The sequence below is a fragment of the Microtus ochrogaster genome, chromosome 18, assembly GCF_000317375.1.
Source record: "Microtus ochrogaster isolate Prairie Vole_2 chromosome 18, MicOch1.0, whole genome shotgun sequence".
Lineage (NCBI taxonomy): Eukaryota > Metazoa > Chordata > Mammalia > Rodentia > Cricetidae > Microtus > Microtus ochrogaster.
In genome coordinates, this window is record NC_022020.1 from 18,874,135 (window position 1) to 18,894,031 (window position 19,897).

The following is a 19,897-nucleotide window of genomic DNA, read 5'->3' on the forward strand; positions in this document are numbered from 1 at the left end:
TAGTCTCATAAGTTACCAACAGTCATGCCACAGATAGACAGTCTCATAAGTTACCAACAGTCATACCACAGATAGATAGTCTCATAAGTTACCAATAGTAATAACACTAGAGAAATAATAAACTTGAAACTGGTTAAGTGGCATTGTTCCTGCTTGTTTATCCCAAGCCCACACTCCTCCTTGGGAATAGACCTGTAAGCACACAGCCCCAATGGCTATGTGATTATTGATATCGGTGTATCTTGAAATCAAACTCAAGAACATCAGGGCTTTGGAAATAGCAAAATCAGGAAAGTGTTTGCCAGTCAAGCATAAGGACCCAGGTTCAATCTCTAATATCCATGTAAAAGATCAGGCATGGTGGCATCACTTGGAAAGCTGAGGTAGGTGGATCCCTAGGGCTCACTTGGCTGGCCAACAGGCCAAGCTAGCCTATGTGACAAGCCTCAAGTCAATAAGAGACCCTGTCTCAACGGACAAGGTGAACAGATGATAACTGAGATTGATCTCTGGCTTCTGCATACAGTCATCCATCCCCTACACATGTGCGCACACACACACACATTCATACATACAAGAATGTCTCACCTGATGGTGCTCTATACTCAACAAACTAATTACTTATCTACTTAATTTTTCTAAGGTGGCATTGAATTAACTAAAGAGTTAATGCAAATCTATATAAACCATTCTACTTCTTGAAATTTTTCTCATCTGCGTCTTCACAATGATGTAATTGCTTCTAAAACTCTGGAACTTCTTGTACTTTGTGCATAATCACGTTTTTTTTTTCTTTCACTTCACCTAAATGTGCAGCTATATGGAATGACCTCTGCTATGAGTCTCCTGCATTGATCGGTTGAGATCAATCAAGAAGTCAGCTGGAGTCAGATGGTCAGTATTGCGTCCAGAGTGCCTGCTGGGAAAAACTGCTTAAAGAGCTAGCAGAGGATTTGAAGAAAGAAATTTCAACACTGAAGGCTTCCAGCTCTTCTCCATGGTTCATAGAGATACCTCCCCATTCAGACCTTAAATATACCTATAGCACAAGACATTGCTCCACAAAAGGGGTGATCAATATGGCCTCTGAGTAAAACTCCCATTTCTGCCATCTGCCTTGCATCCAGTCTAGTCAGAGCAGCATACCATGTACAATTGATTTTGAAAAAGATGGTCATTTGATGGGCAGCAAGTAAGTGACCCGCTCACAAAGCCTGTTACTGATTCTCAGATGGCTTGTCACCTTCCCAGAGTTCAGAACTCACAGGAGACCCATTCTATAGATATGCTCTTCTGCCTCGAGGTTTTGAACAGTATAACTTAGGAAGGTGGTGTATGCTGAAAAGGAGCCACATGTCGGTGCAAACCTACAATTTCAGAACTCAAAGACTGAGTGAGAAGAATTGCCATGAGTTAAATGCCACCCTGAGGTACACAGCAAGTACCAGGCCAGGGTTACATAAGAAGTTCCAGTCTCATAAACTCCAGAGAGGTAAAGGAAGTCGGAAGGAGCAGCAAGGAAAGGAAATAGGCCATAAAAACTTAAAAAAAAATGGAAAGGAAGCTAACTTTGAAAAGAGTTAGATCTCTGCCTTGATAATCATCCAAAAGTAGATCAATCTCTTCGAGCGCTGGGTTCTAAATCCTCCCTGCAGGATTGGCTGAGCAAGCCTGGACAGCAGGTAGCACTAATCTGCGCAGTATGGAATAGCAACAGCAACAAACAAACAAACGAAAATGAGAGCATCACCTGCTAGGAGGGACTATGAGGGAGCCGAGAGCGGATGTGATCAAAGATACATTGTATGCTTGCATGAAATTGCCAAATACTAGATGAAGTTGTTTTTTGTAAAGGAAGTTGCCATGTCCTCTGTATCAATGAGGATGCATAGAGAAGTAACAAATGCAAGCCCCCTCCAAGCCCTTATGTATCCACCCACTCTTGTCTAGAATTGACAAATGCCCTCCATGGCCTGCTGCTCCCAAGGATTAGGTAGCTAGCGACCGTAGACGGGCTCATATACCTACTTGTATTCAAAGTCTCCAGCACAGTTATGTGAACTATCTTCTACCAAATTTTATCCCTATTAATCTTACCCCATGTTTGACTATCATAAGAGGAGATGTGGAGTTTTACCCTCTGAAGACTGAAGGAAAGAATCTATGACTTTCCTCCTAAGGTAGGGTCTAACTAGTCTGAGCTTTGGAAAACTAAACTCATTGTACCGAGGTGGAGGGTTTAGACAACAGACAAGGGAGGAAGGAGAGGACTCAGAGTCAGTCAGCAGATGAGGACGCATAACTGGAAACAGCAGTTGCAGAATGAAAAGTCCTCCGTGGGTGTGGCGGTGTGATCATCTTTCATTTTAATTTGGTAAGGATGGAGTTGCTGGTCTCGAAGAGGGCCATGATGGCCTCCAGAAACAAACTTGAGACCCATCCTGCACAGCAACTCTGAAATGCCATGACCATTTCTCACAAAGGAAGCCAGACAATCAGGGAGGCGAGCAGGAAGCAGCTGGAGGAGCGAGATTAATGAGGAAGCACAAAATGAGAAAGAGCAACAACTGGAAACCCTTGTGGTGACATCAGGAACGCAGCCAGAGAAGACAACCTTGTTATCACATCTGTTCTGTCATTATAATTAAACGGTAATGCGCTTCTCTTGTTGGGTTACCAGGGTAGAATTCCAAGTGGAGGAGCCCCTCACTGCTTATCTGGCCCCCAGCCACTGCCCTTCTCCAGGAAGCTGAAAAATCATTGTGCTAATAGGCTGGGTGTCTGGACCAAGTGTTAATTTTGGATTACATCTGAGTGGAAATAAGATGAAGGTCTGGGGAACGCTTTGCTTTCACTCAGATGTTTCATTTCCATTTACCAGGACTGCAGAATACCCGGGGAGATGTTCTCACTCCAATTTGGAAGATTTCATAAGCCTCCAAACTTTTAGCTATTGATCCAAGCTCTTGAGCTTTGGAAGCTGCACACATACTCTGCAGATGAACAGGAAGACTATGTGAGCCCCCCTGAGGACAGCCGCTGCTCTCATGTGGACACCCCTCTGCTCTTGCCACAATCTGCCCTGCCTGACCCCAAGGCCTATTAGAGGCACTCAGAGCCATTAGCTTCAGACTGGCTCTGGGCTCAGTAAATACTCTCGTGTCCTGATAGAAACTAGGGCAGCTGCCTGAGTTTTTTTTTTTTTCCTTTTCTTTCTTTCAAAATCAGCAAACCAAAGTTCTCAACCCCAAATGGCTCAAATCTGACTCTTAATAAGCATGCTGTTTTATGTATTCAGCAAGTGGAGATCAGCATGAACTCTAGTTTGCTGGACTCGCAGGCCTTTTTCATTAGGTTTTAAATAGCTCAGATGGTGTTTGATTTTGGACAGGGCCATTTGCTCGAAGGATGCCAATAATCAGATTTCCTCCATCAGAAGATTAGTGTTCATACATGCAGGAGAAGGCACTGACTATCATCTTTGGAATCTGTGAACTAAATACTGGTTGTTTGTGAGGCTTCCCAGAGGCTTTGAAAAACAAAGCCCTTGACTCTGCAGGAGCAGGAAGGCAAGGGATGGTGGAGAATACCAGGATGCTGTGCTAAGGCATTGTGCAGCTCAGCTTCCACCAGAAATGTTTGGTTACAGCAATGCCCTAGGACCTGGGCGCTACATGGCTGTATCTTCCTCAGGACAACAAAGAGAGAGAGAGAGAGAGAGAGAGAGAGAGAGCGCTGAGCCTTAACGAGATTTAACTACATGATGTTTCCCTTTTTTCTAACAGTAAACTGGAGGATAGCATAGATCATCTAGTACAGAAGTTTCCCTAACCTTAAAACTATCTTAGAACAAAAATCAGAATCTTGAGTAACGGTCATGAAACAGCATCCAGCTTTATTCTCTATTAACTGCACTGGCAGGCCTCTGAGACCATCTACACAGAGTTAAGGAGGTAGCAGGTGTTGAGTAAATGCTGATTAGATTGAATCATGAGTGGCTTGCTCATGCTCTCTTTACCCCCACTACATGGCTCACTTAGTTTTTAGTCTTCAAAATTACACAGTAAAAAAAAAAAATGCTTTCATAATAAATGAAACAAATGGCAAGATTGCTGAATGCATTCTGACTGCTCAGCAAATATATTTCCTCTTTCTGAACTCACTGATAAACTGTGTCTCCCCTACCCCGCATGTGGGGAAGCCATATAAACATGAGGAGACTGAGTGGCATACAGATCCCATCCTGTAGAAGACAGTGAGGGAAGATTGCAGATTCGAACTTTGTGACTGACCACCTAGAGCAGAGTCCTGCACCTCTCTTTGTGAGTCACTAGTAAAGAGTAAGCTGAGTCTGGATGGAGGACAGTAGGAATAGGGAGGTTGGCTTCCTGTGGTCAGTATTCCTTACTCTAGCCTGGTAGCTGGTATTCTGAACTGTAGCTTGACTGTAGCAAAACTCAGATTCATGAGGCCTCGACTTGGAAGTTAGGACAGTGAGTCTGACACCTGAGCATGGAGCCTTGTACCATCGTCGTTGTTAGAGGGAACCCTATAGCCAACTGGGCTTATTGCAAGAGAGGAAGTAATTAGATGGACCGTATTTATAGTTATTGCTAAATGTGTTCATTTTTTTTTAATTCACAAACTGGTTAAAGTGAAGAAAATAAGAGTCAGAGGAACCATCAGCCACAAGGGGGGACACGCACACACTCTTGTCTATGACTCCACAGCTATAAATACATGGATAGCAGAAGTTGAATTCAGGGAGTGATTAACAATAGAAAATATGGGCAGGTGGAAAATGGGGTGGATCTTGGAGGAGTTAAGAGGAGAGGTAGTGGTGCACGTGACCAAAATACACTGTAGGACATTCTCAAAGACTTCATAAAATGTATTTTAAACATTGGCCACCTATTATGATAGAGTGATGAGTTCAAGAGAATATTTATCATTATATAGAAAGAAACAAATGGTCATAGGAAGAATCCAATGATTGGGGCCTTAAGTCATCACACAAAGGAAGAACTGCATGAGGAAGCTGTGTCAGAAGCCACGATGAAAAGTAGGTAAAGGAAAAGTCTCAATAAAAGCAAACCCATGAGAACCTGCCCACTGCCAGTAAAGAAGGGCATGCCATCACCCTCGGAGAATGGCAGACGGCTGCCTACCACTAACACCTGTCTTCTATATGTCTTCCCTATTTTACAAATGTGTGTTTTAATAAACACAAATGTATTCTTTTCCCATAATTGTACACTGATGCATGAGAGTAAGTCTGGACACACATACAGATGTAGAGAGAAAGAAGCCATGCATAGGAAGGCCTAGGTACTAAAATCACATATCTGTGAGCTCCTTCAGAAGCTAAAAGCAATAGCAAGCTTTCATTCTAGATTTCAGAGCAAATGTATTCCTGCTAACACCCTGACTTCAGATTTCTCATCCCCCACACTGAAAGAGGATGTATTTCTGCTGTTTTTAAATGCCCAGTTTGTGGTACTTTCTTACAGCTGACCTAGAAAACAAAAATAGTCAACCAGGGGGTGTTTGCCTTAGACTATCCAAACCCTTTAAAGAAGTGCAATATAGGGTAGAAATAATGAGATGGGTAGGAAGGCTGCTTACCAGAGGTTAGTCTCAACTAAGACAATGCTGTGCTCCTCTGAACAATTGAGCACATACCTAGACTGTGTCTCTCGGTCCCCCCTGCTGTTCTGTGAGTATTAGCCAAGGAAAATGGGAAGAAGCATTGATAGGCATAGATCTTCTGCTCACCCTTTCAGCAGGTGTCAGTGCTGTACATGATGTGGGCAGGAGCAGACTTACAATAGGAGATCCTTTCAGTCCATATCCTAGGACAATTGGGAGTGACAGGGTCTTGCTTTGTCCTTCTGATCATGCTGACCTGACACACCAGCAGGGGAAAGTATGACTTATTTTATCCAGAGGGAAACAGCTTATCTTGGCTCAGAGGATCCAGGTCTTCCCATCATCCTCAGCTCGACATTCAATGGCATAGTATTGTTAATGCAATCATAAACTCAACCACAGAAGAAATATTTGCACTTCAAAAATAAGCATATGCTACAAACCAAGTGTTTCTCTTTTTTAGAAAGGTGGTTGTTAAATACCAATCACGATACAGCTGGTCAACCCTGGAATAATAAGGCTGTTTGTTGCTCTTGCAGATATAGCAACAATTTAGTAAGCTAGTATTAAGCAGAATGCTCAATAAATACTGATTTTAGGATTCGTAGGATTTTATATTAATGAACTTTCTCATACCGGTAATGTTATACCTGACATAAACAACTTAAAGGGACAAATTATTTTTAAGCTCATTGCTTGTTTGGCTCCATAGCGTGGTTAGTATCATAGTGGTGGAAGTATGTTGTATAAAAGGTTCCTTAACTCAATGCTAATGACCAAACATTCAACAAAAGAGCCTGTGAGAGACAGGTTGTATTCAAATGAATACAAATGGAAAGAACGTATCCCTTCAATTCTGCATGTTGAAGTCTTAATCCCTTGTGTAATGGTGTTGGTATAAGAAAACTTCCAGAAACCACTGGGGTCAGAAAGGTTTATTGATCACACATACTTTCACCCACCTGGACATCCTGCATCTCAACAGTGAGTCATTCCATGGATTAATTTATGGTCAAATTTGTATCCTCAAACTTTTTATCCTTTTTTTCATTTACAAGTTATATAACTGAGTCACCAGGCATATTACTCACATCTTGCTCTCACACTCTAACCCTTCTCTATAAAAATACTACTTGCAATTTTTAAAAAATAACAGGGAAAGGGCTGCTTCCCATCTGCAAATGATAGATTGGTCAAAGAAAACAGGAAATAAACAATGAGACACCTATTAAGCCGTGATCATGAAACTAAGTTAGAATGCTTTAAAAATATCATGGGGACTCAAGTTAAAGATCAACCCTTCTTTTTTTTTTTAAATTTATTTATTTATTGAGGATTTCTGCCTCCTCCCCGCCACCGCCTCCCATTTCCCTTCCCCTCCCCCGATCAAGTCCCTCTCCCTCATCAGCTTGAAGAGCCATCAGGGTTCCCTGACTGTGGGAAGTCCAAGGACCGCCCACCTCCATCCAGGTTTAGTAAGTTGAGCATCCAGGCCCCCCCAAAGCCAGCACGTGCAGTAGGATCAAAAACCCCTTGCCCTTGTTCTTGAGTTCTCAGTAGTCCTCATTGTCCGCTATGTTCAGCAAGTCCGGTTTTATCCCATGCTTTTTCAGACTCAGGCCAGCTGGCCTTGGTGAATTCCCGAACGAACATCCCCATTGTCTCAGAGTGTGGGTGTACCCCTTGCGGTCCTGATGATAGCCTTTGCTGGAGAGGGTGTGGAGAAAGAGATCAACCCTTCTTGATGACATCACAGCCCTTCATGAAAAGCATGAGGAGATTCACTTCATCTGTTTTGTTGTTGTTGCTTTTGGTTTTATTTTTATTTGTTCTTCTTTCACAAATTACCTCCTGACTGCAGTTTCCTTCCCTCTGCTCCTCTCAGTGCCTCCCGCCTCCCCTCTGCCCAGATCCACTCAACTCTGTTTCCCTTTGGAAAATCCCAGGGCTATCAACCAAACATGGCATAGCAAGTTACAGCAAAACTAGGCACAAACCTTTACATAAAGGCTGAATGAGGCAACCCAGTAGGAGGAAAGGGGTCCCAAGAGGAGGGAAAATAGTCAGAGACAGCCCCCACTCCCACTATTAGGATTCCCACAAACCCAGCAAACTACACAACACTAACATATATGCAAAGGATCTAATACAATATCATGTAGGTACTGTGATTGTTGCCAGTTCTATGAGCCCCTATGATCCTGCTTAGTTGATTCTGAGGACCATGTTCTCAAGGTATCCTCAATCCCTCAGGCTCCTCTAATCCATCCTCCCCACCTTCTGCAGGGTCCCTTGAGCTCCACTTAATACTTGAATGTTTAATCATGTAAAAGATATGGAAAGCATGCTATTTTTAATTTGAATGCATTGTAATCATTCACTTAAGAATAGAATGAATGTATCGGCTTGGGTTAGGTTCCAGCGACATGGCAAAAACGCACCAAGAAGGTCAGGATCGTCGGGAAATATGGGACCAGCTATGGTGCCTCCCTCAGGAAAATGGTGAAGAAAATTGAAATCAGCCAGCATGCCAAGTACACGTGCTCCTTCAGTGGCAAGACCAAGATGAAGAGACAGCTGTCGGCATCTGGCACTGTGGTTTCTGCATGAAGACAGTGGCTGGCAGAACTTGGACCTACAACACGACTTCTGCCGTCACAGTGAAGTCTGCCATCAGAAGACGGAAGGAACTGAAAGACCAGTAGAAGTGCTATCATTTGATACCCAAGCCCACTCAATAGTGCACAGCCAACTAATAAATGGGTTAATTTACGTAACAAAAGAAAAGAGAATAGAATGTAGCCACATTGCAATTCTTCACACTGCTTGGAAAATGTTGCTGGGATATATATGTTGTAACAGAAAAAAACAAAGACACAAGAGAAGGAAAATACCAGAAAAGATGTAGAAGGAAAGATGTAAAAGGCAGACATCAGGAAGTAATGAAGAAGGAAGTCACCAGGAAAGCAGAGAAAGGGAAATGTCTGAGTAGAAGGACAGAACAAACAAGAATAGGGCATAACATCAACAGAAAAAAAATAATAAAATGAAGAACTAAGCTTTGGCCCTCAGAGAAGTAAAACTGAGTGATTAGCTCACCAATTCCATGGATCCCCTCAATCCCTAAGCTGAGGAAAGCTGATCCTCATGGCAGCAATAGGTCTCCACATTGCCTCCCAAGTGCTCCTCTAATTTCAGACATTTCTCCCTACACTCTCTACTTCCATCTTTCCCTTGATCCTTCTTGTTCCCATCTGTATGTGCCCATAGCCCACCTGCAAATCTATTTTATTTCCCCTTCACAGAGAGGTGCACACACCCACCAACTGAGCCCTCCTGGTTATTTAGCCTCTTACTTATGTATTGGTAGGATTAACATAGTAAGAATGGCCATCTTATCAAAAGCAATCTACAAATTTAAATACAATCCCTGCCAAAATTCCAACACAATTCTTTACAGACCTTGAAAGGACAATACTCAACTTTGTGTGGAAAAACAATAAACACAGGATAGCTAAAATAATTCTGTACAATAAAAGAACTTCCAGAGATATCACCATCCCTGACTTCATACTATAGTACAGAGCTTTAGTAATAATAATTTTAAAAACACGGTTTTGGCATAGAAACAGACATTGAATTGAAGCAAACACCCAGACATGAATCCACAAAGCGATAGACATCTGATTTTTGAACAAAAAGCCAGAAATAAGCAATGGAATATCTTCAACAAATGGTGCTGGTCTAACTGGATGTCTACATGTAGAAGAATGCAAATAGATGCATACCTACTACCCTGGACAATATTCAAGTCCAAGTGGATCAAGGACTTCAACGTAAAACCAGATACACTGGAGAATAGCCTTGAATGCATTGACGTAGGAGACAACTTCCTGAACAGAACACCAATTGTGCAAGCACTAAGCCTGACACTTAACAAATGGGATCTCATGAAACTAAAAGTCTTCTGTAAGGCAAAGGATACTATTAAAGGACAAAATGACAGGTCACAGAATGAGAAAAGAGCTTCACAAAATTCTTATATAACAAAAGACCAATATTCAAAATATATAAAGTACTCAAGAAAGTAATCATCGAAAACCCAGCTTATCCGATTGAAAATGGGGTACAGATTTAAGCACAGAATTCTCAACAGAAGAATCTGAAATGGCTGAGAATCTCTTAAGAAATGTTCAACATCCTTAGCTATTAAGGAAATGAAAATTAAAACAACACTGAGATTCCATTATGCCTGTCAGGATGGCTAAGATTAAAAACACAAGTGACAGTTCATGCTGGAGAGGATGTGGAGCAAGGAGAGCACTCCTCCATTGTTTGTGCGAGTACAAACTTGCACAGCCATTTTGGAAATCAATATCATGGTTTCTCAGAAACTTGGGAATCAATCTACCTCAATATCCAGCAATACCACTCTTGGGCATATACCCAAAGGAAAACCAGTCTTACCACAAGGATACTTGCTCAACCGTGTTTATTGCAGCTTCATTCATAATAGGCAGAAACTAGAAGCAATCTAGTCTCTCCACTGAAGAATAGACAAAAAATGTGGTACATTTACACATTAAAGCATTACTCCATTGTTTAAAAAAAAATCACACCATGAATTCTGAAAGTAAAGAGACAGATCTAGAAAAAAAAAATCATGCTGAGAGAGGTAACCCAGACACAGAAAGACAGACATCATATGTACTCACTTGGAAGTGGAATAAAAACTCTGTTTTTAATAGTGAAAGAAATTGGACATATGACCTGAGTGGTCACCAGGGGTTAATTTGTAATATTCTCACTTTTAATGACATATTTCATTTATTAAGTTATTACTGTGTTCTCACACTGGTATTGAACAGTTGTGATTTCAGAAACACAAGAACTTTGTTCCCATGATTATAAAGCAGTAGTTCTCAACTTTCCTAATGCTGTGACCCTGTAATATAGTTCTTCATGTTGTGGTAACCACAACTATAAATTATTTTAGTTACTACTTCATAATTGCAATGTTGCTACTGTTATGAATTGTAATGTAAATATCTATTCTTTCCAATGGTCTTTGGGGACCCCTAAAGGCATTGTGACCCATATATTGAGAACCACTGCTCTAAAGTCTGTGGAAGGAAGGAAGGAGTGGCATTCTGATAAATAAACATAGGTGTGGTTAGTGACCAATTTCATGAAGAATAAGAACAGTGAGGGCTGACCAGAAAAAGCTTAGGGGTAGGCGTGTGCTCAGCTTGCGATTTGCTTGGTAAGTGAACTAGAGAGTAGAAAAAATGATATCTGAGATACACATGGGCCTAGGTCACCCATAGATGTGATCTTGTCAGTATTTTGTGAAACAGGGAGTTCCAGACAGCTTCAGCATGGTCATGGAATATTTACATTTAAATGTGAAAAGATTCTAATGCTGGCAGGGAATATGATGGGGAGAATATGTGGGTCAGACCCTGGCTAGTAGGGTATGGTAGATGCTGAGATGAAGCATCATGGGGACCTCATTTGGGTGACACACTGGAGAAGGGAGAAAGTTCAGGACTAAGGTGAATTTTGAAAGAGTGTTTGATGCTTATGACAGTTTTGTCTCCCTGATGGAGACTGACATTGGGATTGTACAACAATGCTGTGCAAATCACTGAGCATCCTCAGTAATTTTTACTATCATGACTGATCAACATGAAAGCTACCAAATGACAGATACTGTTTCATATCCTGCTCAAGTTATATCCAGTAGTTCCACTACACAGATCCAAAAGTAAACACAACATCCCCAAGTCAGAATGAAGAAAACAGATTCAGTAAATCTGATTTGTTCAAGCTTTGAAAACTGTAATACAGCAGGAGAGTGAGTTAATATTGAACTCAGGTTTGCTTAATCCTCAAGCCCCCTGATACTGCACTGTCTCTATCCTTATTGTGTTTCCATTTGTCTTAGAACTAGAAGGGTACACATCAAACTGTGCAAAGGAATTTGCTTGGAGATTTCTGTATCAATCATCAGCAAGAAGAGAGTATTGTTAGTATAAACTACAAATATCTCTCTTAAAATGTGGCAATAGAGTTCTTGATTTACTTTTCAATAAATGTCAAAAATACATGGAAATACTCTATACATGCTGAATTTTTCTTAAGTTTTATCATTACCAAAAAATTGAATAACACTAATTATAAATGGCAACTATTATGATTGGTTAACAAATAAATAAGATATCTCATTGTATTCTTATTTCACTCAAAATATGTGGTACACCATTCCACCAAAATTGAAAATGCAACTATCTGGGCTATCTGCTGTGGCAGGTCCAGCTTCATTAGCAGATGCCCAGGTACCCAGCCACCCTTTGCCCAGAGGTAAGGAACTGTGCACCATCTAGATGTGAAGACAAGCCCATCTGGAACTCTACAAGCTGAGAACTACCCAGCAAAGTCACAATTCCTGTTTATCAGCTAAGGTGCTTTGCTTTGCCCCCAAAAGTAAGACTGTCACATACAGATAGATCTGCTAAGTGATAGATTTATATTCCAAGATTCTCCAGACTTTGTGGTTTATTTTTTTCTTCTTTTCCCAGGTTCTGCAATCTACAGCTGACCTTCTATGTGCTCACAATAAGATGTTTGAATGTATATGTGATTTGGTAAAGAACATTATCCTTAGGTACTCAGTAGAGTTAGCCTAAGCTATGATGCCAGGTGATTTTTTTGAGTGTTCACAAGGATCTAGGTGCTTTTCTAAATGCATTATTCAGATTGTCTCATTTAATTATTCCAAATATTCAAAGCTTGTGCTATCACTAACTTTATTTCATGAAGTAGGAGACAGAGGAATAGATAAGTGAGATTTCCTAAGCACTACAGCTACTGCGGGTGGCATCTATATCAGAGTCCAAGTGTTTAGACTCTAGTGCCTGAACTTGGGGAAAGGTCAAGGTTCACACACCCTGGAGACTAAGTACTAACCCCCTGCTTATTGTCACTATAGCAAAATATTTAAGAAAATAATTTAAGAAGATAATATGTTATTATGATCATGATTTCAAAGATTTCCATCCATCTGTGTGGAGAGAATGTGAGGTAGTGGTGGAGATAGAAAAAAAAATCTCAGGCTATCCAGCTTTTTCCTTTTTCTATTTTCTTCCAGTAGGTACCCCAGCATATGGAATAGTGCCATCTACATTCTGGTAAATCGTCTCCTTTAGTTGACTGTCTCTGTAAACGCCTGAAGCACATATAGAGTATGCCTTGCTAATTCCCTAAGCATTTATCAATCCAATGAGGTTGACAATCAAGTTTAACCACTACATGTTCTTTCTGAGCTCTGTGGTCAGGAGCTTGGGAGAAAGGATCCCACATTTTTAAGATACAGCATAACCCCGTGGCCACTCCTCCCTACCCCTGTTCAGCCTTGACGATGATGAGAGAGGTTACTGAATGCACTGGTAGGGATGATAGAAGCAGTCACTAGATACATCATTAGGAATAGCCAAGAAGATCTATGAATGTACCGTTGAGAATGACCAGGGAGATTCATTTTACCCTTTGCCTTACAAATGCTGTACATTACATCTCCTTCCTCCCATCTCTCTGATGTTACTCCTTTTCCAGTGCCTACAAGTTTCTGTACCTCTGCAAATCTGAACCTGATCTCTGAAGTTCTTTCAGTAGCACATAGACTGCTATATGGAAACAGATTTTATTGGTGTTCCTTTGGGGGAATGATAAATTTTTTCTGCCTGAGATTCTAAGAAGAGCAGCGGTAGCCCCTGCCCACTTTGAATTCTGAGAATAAAACCGCATCAGCAAGCATACAATACTCCTACCACTTGGGTACCACTAATCATAGACACCTGAGAAGTCACAGGACAGTTCTGAGGGAATGGCATTGTCTGAAAAAGATTTGGAAATTTTGAAAGAAGGCAGTATGGTATTAATGACAAATTAAACAAGGTGAGACTTGAAGGTAGAGAAGGAATCTGTGAAAGGAATCCTTAACTTATTAAGAGATCTTTGTAGACCTTCAAGTCACACTATTAAAAACAGCATGTCATCCTTCCCAAACACACATCCTCACACTGTCTGATGTTCCGATATTGGAGGAGAGAATCAGGCAGTTACACAGCACCACAAAATCCACTATTTATTTTAAACCCAGGAGCCTTTGAAGAACCCATAGGCTAAAAGAGGGATTTCATGTGTAGTTGCTCACAAAATCCCTCTGATGGGTCCTTCCAAATGCAAGATGCTTTCTGAAACATCTTTCAAACCCAGACATGTCCCAGTTTCCCAAATTACCCAGGAATGATTCTTTTGTTGCCTTTTTCTTGATCATGTACATTAAAGGCATGAAGATAAAGCATGCTCTCAAGCATTGCATAGCGGATAATTATATTTTTAAGGCGCTTCGGTTGCATTATTCTAGCATCTGTGTAATTAAACTGAAGTGCGATTCTCAATTAGCATGTTTTCCTTTCGTCTCTTGGATGTAATATCCTCGTGGACAGGAAAGTGCTTCCCTCTTTGAGTAGCTATATTTATGCCCATTAAGCCTAGAGAAGTGCGGTGTGGTCTGTAATGAAGAAGTCCATCCACCAGGCAGTGAGCCGGGCGAAGCGGGCGGATGCCCATCAGCTCCTGTGGAGTGCTACAAAGTAATAATGCTTTCTGGGGAGAGACTGACAGCATACAGCAAAGGTCTGAAATGAGAGATGAGGTTTTCTTTGGAATTTCTCCAGGTTTTGATACTCTCCTGCTCTTCTGACCTCCCTCTCTTCCCATACTGGCTTCCCCCCATCTGTGGACCATGGTCTAGCCAGCCGGCAGTGCTATCCCCGAGGAGCATGCCTGATGGTTAAACACCTGTGGGGAGCTGAGCTTCCTGAGTTCCTGACACATTTAGCTGAAATTTTCTTTCAACTCTGCAGAAAAATGAAGTCTAAATTTTGATACCTATCACATGGTCCAGCTCATGATTGTGGACAGCATAATATTGCAATTTGATCAGCCTGGGTCCATGTAGCCTGATATCTGTGGGTTTTTTCAGGAAATTATTGAGCTTAAAATATGCTTTATAGATTAATGGTATTGAGGCAGCCAAGAAAAAGTAGAGATATGATTTATGGGTTACATAAATATAAACCTATATGGATTTATGCTACAGCATGGAGTTCAGAGAGTCATTGTTTCAATCCCAACAATAACTGAAAGGGTCATAATGTCAGGCAGCAGTCTGATATCAAAGATTGTTTCACACACCTATCTTGTATTCTTTCTTGTTCGACTAAAAGGGAAGTGGTATTGATATTCTTGTCCTTTAAAGTGAATGATGCTGTGAATGCTGTAATGGACAGCAGAGTTAACAATTTTTCTGTTCCACTCCATCCTAACTTCAGGGTTGAGATTTATTATCCTTAAAATGTGGATGGAATGCCTTGATGTGGTTTATAATAAAAACCCCAATTTCCTGTGGGATGATAATCTCTGAACACAATTTGTTGGAAAGAATAGAGTATCATGGAAAATCACTGAGAAATTTGAATGCTTACATAGGAATTTTATATATTAAACACATGGAGTAGATAAATCTAGTGTGTTTAATTTTTTAAATCTTTTAGTTTGATTAATTTTGTGTATGTGCAAAGGATTAGCTCCAGAGCACAGCTATATCAGGTCTGTAAATGCTCTTTCATTGAGCTACAGGATCAGTCATTCACTGTGTTTACTTGTATTTATAGCATCCTTTTCAGATTTTGAAAATCATCTGACTCTTCTGGAAAAGGTAGAAGTCTATTATTAATTGACAAAGTAACAACATTCTGCAACCTTGAGCTGGCTTTTACTGCATTCTCTCTTCTGAGTTTGTTTCTTGGTAAAGTCAGCTATTTATGAAAGCTTAAGCAACTGCATGCAAATATTAACACATGCATAGCAATTGTAGCTCTCCAACAAGACAGACTGATGTGAAGGAAGAGGGCAAAGGTGAAGCAAAAAGTGTTATTTGCCTTAGGAGGTCCAAGAAAGGATTAGAATCAGTGCCTAGCACATCAACCTAGAAGACATCTCAGCATTCCTCCCTTATCCTTCTTATTGCTCACAGCCTACCTGCAGTATTCTAGAGAAAATAAGAGATAGAATACTGGTGAAATATTTCCTAGTGCCTCCCAGCTCCATTCTAGCCTGGATTTCTGACACTGTGACCTTTTGTGCTCTTGACTATTTATTCAGAAACAATGTTTGAACACTGATCATATTCTAGAAGCTATGTAGCACTTGAAGGCAATGCCAAATTAAGACAAAACCATTTCTCATAAGCTAAGAGAGAAAAATAATTAAAAATCATAATGTATCTATAGACTAGGCTTCCCAGTGTCCTCCACCTAATAGGAAGTCAAATCTCTTCTCAATAACAAAAATAATATTTCTTGCCTACCAGCTATTTCAGAAAATCTAATTTTCTTTTCCTTTAAAGTATCCATTCCTCAAAATAATAATAAAAGATAGAGCACTGTCTTTCTTAAAAAAAGCATCGAGAATGTAGACTCACATGTTTAGAGTAAAAGGACACGCAGCACCATCCCCAGGATCACAGGACACCAAAAGGGACTAAGAGAATTACTCAAGCATGCTGGCTTTGTTTATTAATACATTATTGCATCTGTTTATTAAAAAGAGACTTATGAAGTCCCACTTTGTGTAAGCAGACTCTGTGGTCTCATAAAGATGACTTCATTGCTACCCCCACAAAAGAGGCCTCATGGTAGACAATCCCAGGGAGATGGGCCAGGTCTGCTTAGTGACAAGCCAGCGTTCCTTCCATGAAGCCAAGTTTCCCTGAACAATCATCTCATGTTTATTCAGTTTACTGCATGTATTAGTTGGTATTAAAGTACCACATACCAGGCAAGTTTTAAAGAAAATAGGTTCATTTTGCCTTACATATCTAGCTCCAGGTTGCAAGGCTGCATTTGGTGATGGTAGTTTTTCTGGCAGAGTTCTCAGAAAGGACAATTATTGTCTTATGCATCACTCATTCTCCCTCTCTCTCACTCCCACCCATCTTCCCTTCCTCCCTTAAAAAGCCATCAAAAGTCAATCATCAGAACTCAACCCTAAGGAGGATATCTAATCCTAATTGCTTCCCAAACACCCTGCCTTAAAACATCATACATGGATTTAATTACCGCCCGTTCAATACTTAGTAACAGAATTGAATATCAACACATAAAGCTTGAGGAAATCAAGTCATACCCCGCCCATAATGTTAGCATTATTAGTTTGAAAGTATTCAAATACTTTAGTAGATAGGCCCTATAAACAGGCGAAATAGACAGAGGAAGGACTTCAGGACAAGGAATAAACAGAGCTCCAAAAAGTGCATTGGTCTCAAATTCATCCCACACAGATGATCATTCATAGAAACAAGCATTCCCTGTTACATACTCTGCATATTTCTAAATGCATGATGTGGCATGCATATGCTCACACACAATAATAATAATAGTAGTAATTTAAAAATTAATTTATAAAATTAACTTTTACAACACATTGCAGAAATGTACAACTTGTTTAAATGCAGAGAACTGACCATTGGGTGTCAACACTCAACTGATATATCTACAACACAACGCCTAAACATAGGCTTCAGGGAACACCTTGAGTGGAGAAGAAAGATTGTAAGAGCCAGACAACTAGGACATGTACTGCGACACAGTGTCTTCGAGATATAACAGGGAATCTATACCCATGTAATATAAAAAATATGATCACTTAAGCAATACATAAATAATGACAATACCAGCTGGCATACCAACAAGGATGGGGAAATCTCATAAATTCTTACACATAGATAAAGAGCTAGAAAGAGTCAATGGATGTTGAGAGAGGGAGAATCAGTCTGCTTCAAGGGCAAACTCCCTGATAGGTTATTCAATAGCAAGGAATTGGTCCTAAACAGGTATACATATGAGATATACTAAATGGTCTCAGCAGGTTGTATTTATATATCCATTTTTACACATATGTAATAATAATATTTTAAGTGTCATAAATTTGAGAGGGAGTTGGGAGTCATAAGAGAAGTTGGACAGAGTATAGGGAAACATGGAAATGTTGCAAATATGATACTCACACATAAAATTTGGAAAAAAAGTAGAAAAAGAAGAAAATACACATCTGTCTTGAGAATACTTTACTTGGAAAGGTATAAATAAATATCCACCAACTCTTTTTTTTTAATTCTTTTTATTGAGAAAAGGAAAAAAAACCAAGTTTCCGCCTCCTCCCAGCCTCCCACCTCCCTCCCCCTCCTCCCACCCTTCTCCCCCTCCTCCCACCCTTTTCCCCCTCCCTCTCCAGTCCAAAGAGCAGTCAGGGTGCCCTGCCCTGTGGTAAGTCTTAGGTCCTCCCCCCTCCGTCCATATCTTGGAAGGTGAACATCCAAACTGCCTAGGCTCCCACAAAGCCAGAAAATTAAGTAGGATCAAAACCCCTTGCCATTGTCCTTGGCTTCTCATCGGCCCTCATTGTTCGCCATGTTCAGAGAGTCCAGTTTCACCCGTGCTTTTTCAGTCACAGTCCAGCTGGTCCTGGTGAGCTCCCAGTAGATCAGATCCACTGTCTCAGTGGGTGGGTGCACCCCTCCTGGTCCCGACTTCTTTGCTCAGGTTCTCCCTCCTTCTGCTCCTCACTGGGACCTTGAGAGCTCAGTTCTTGAATTTTGCATGCAAATGGATGGAAATAGAAAACACTATACTGAGTGAGGTAACCCAGACCCAAAAAGATGAACATGGGATGTACTCACTCATAATTGGTTTCTAGCCATAAATAAGGGTCACGGAGTCTACAATTGGCAAACCTAAAGAAGCTAAGTAAGAAGGTGAACCCAAAGAAAAACATATAGTTATCCTTTTGGCTATGGTAAGTAGACAAAGTTGCCGGGTGGAGAATTGGGATCTTGGGGGTGGGATGGGATGGGGGTAAGGGGAAATGGGGAGAGAAAAAGGAGAAGGGGAGGATGGAGGGAACTTGGGGAAAAAGGATGATTGGGATAAAGTAAGGTTGGATAGGGGAGCACGTAAGCACAATTCTTAGATAAGGGAGCCACCTTAGGGTTGGCAAGAGACTTGAACCTAGAGTGGGTCCCAGGAGCCCAAGGCGATGTCCCCAGTTAGTTCCTTGGGCAGCTGAGGATAGGGAACCTGTAATGAGCCTATCCTATAGCAATACTAACGAATATCTTGCATATCACCATAGAACCTTCACCTGGTGATGGATGGAGATAGAGACAGAGATCCACCAACTCTTTAAAGGATTCCAACTACAAACCAAGATATGATTCCTTCGAAGTCGAATTTGGGGAACTAATGTGCTTGTTGCACTTGTTACATATCTTGATTTGAGAGGTTACTTACATGACTGTGAGTGACCACAATGCGGCTGCTCCATCAGAACGTCTCGCCCAGTGGGGATTCTGACTTCTTCACAGCAGTATAGACTGAATACCACGTTGGGTAGCTTCCCACAGTTCACATATTCTAGCTGCTCCAGAGACCAGGAGGCCACAGTCAGTGAGAGAAGTCCTACATACAGTGCTGGGAAGGTGCCAAAGGGCATAGATAGGATCATCAGCTTCTACCCTTCGATCTTCTGTGAGCTGATGCGAGGAGCCACCGCAGCTATGATGAAGATGAGCATGGCTACACCTAAAAGTTGATGCTCCCCAGCCACATCATTACAGAACCAAAGAATTCAAAGTTCAGGGTTAGTGCTCAAGGAGCAGAGTAGAAGTCAGGTGAGCCAGAACCACAGGGACCCTCGTGCCCAATGGCCCTGAGAAGTGAGAAGATGATTCCAGCTGGAACTTGGGAAATGAAGCCAATTTAAGGAAGAAGTTGTAGTAATTGATTCAGAGTATCTTGCCAGTGATCACAAAATTACCACATCTAAAGTAGTGTGCAATCCTACATCGCAAGTATTAGGATTTTCAAAAGCAGCTAAGTTCTTGATACCTTCCTGATGACATTTGGACACTAAAGCCATTGCTACCACCATCCTAGAAGAAGCTAAGCAAGGTCTCAGGAAATAAAGGAAGCCCCTGCATTTCACCATACTCAGGATCCCCCAGAAAGAACGTCGCCCCCATGACAGCTGGAAGTAATTCTAGAGGACGACGTCCCCCTCCCAGTAAAGTTTGCCCTTGGGTTTAGGGACATCATTTAGGGGTTGATTATAATTAGTATACGGT

The 19,897-nt window shown here is 41.1% G+C and overlaps 1 pseudogene; it reads left to right on the plus strand.

Moving 5' to 3' along the window:
* LOC102002937 overlaps nt 1-8,354 on the plus strand; it is a 9,550-nt pseudogene extending 1,196 nt beyond the window's left edge.
* Nucleotides 8,355-19,897: the final 11,543 nt, after the last annotated feature.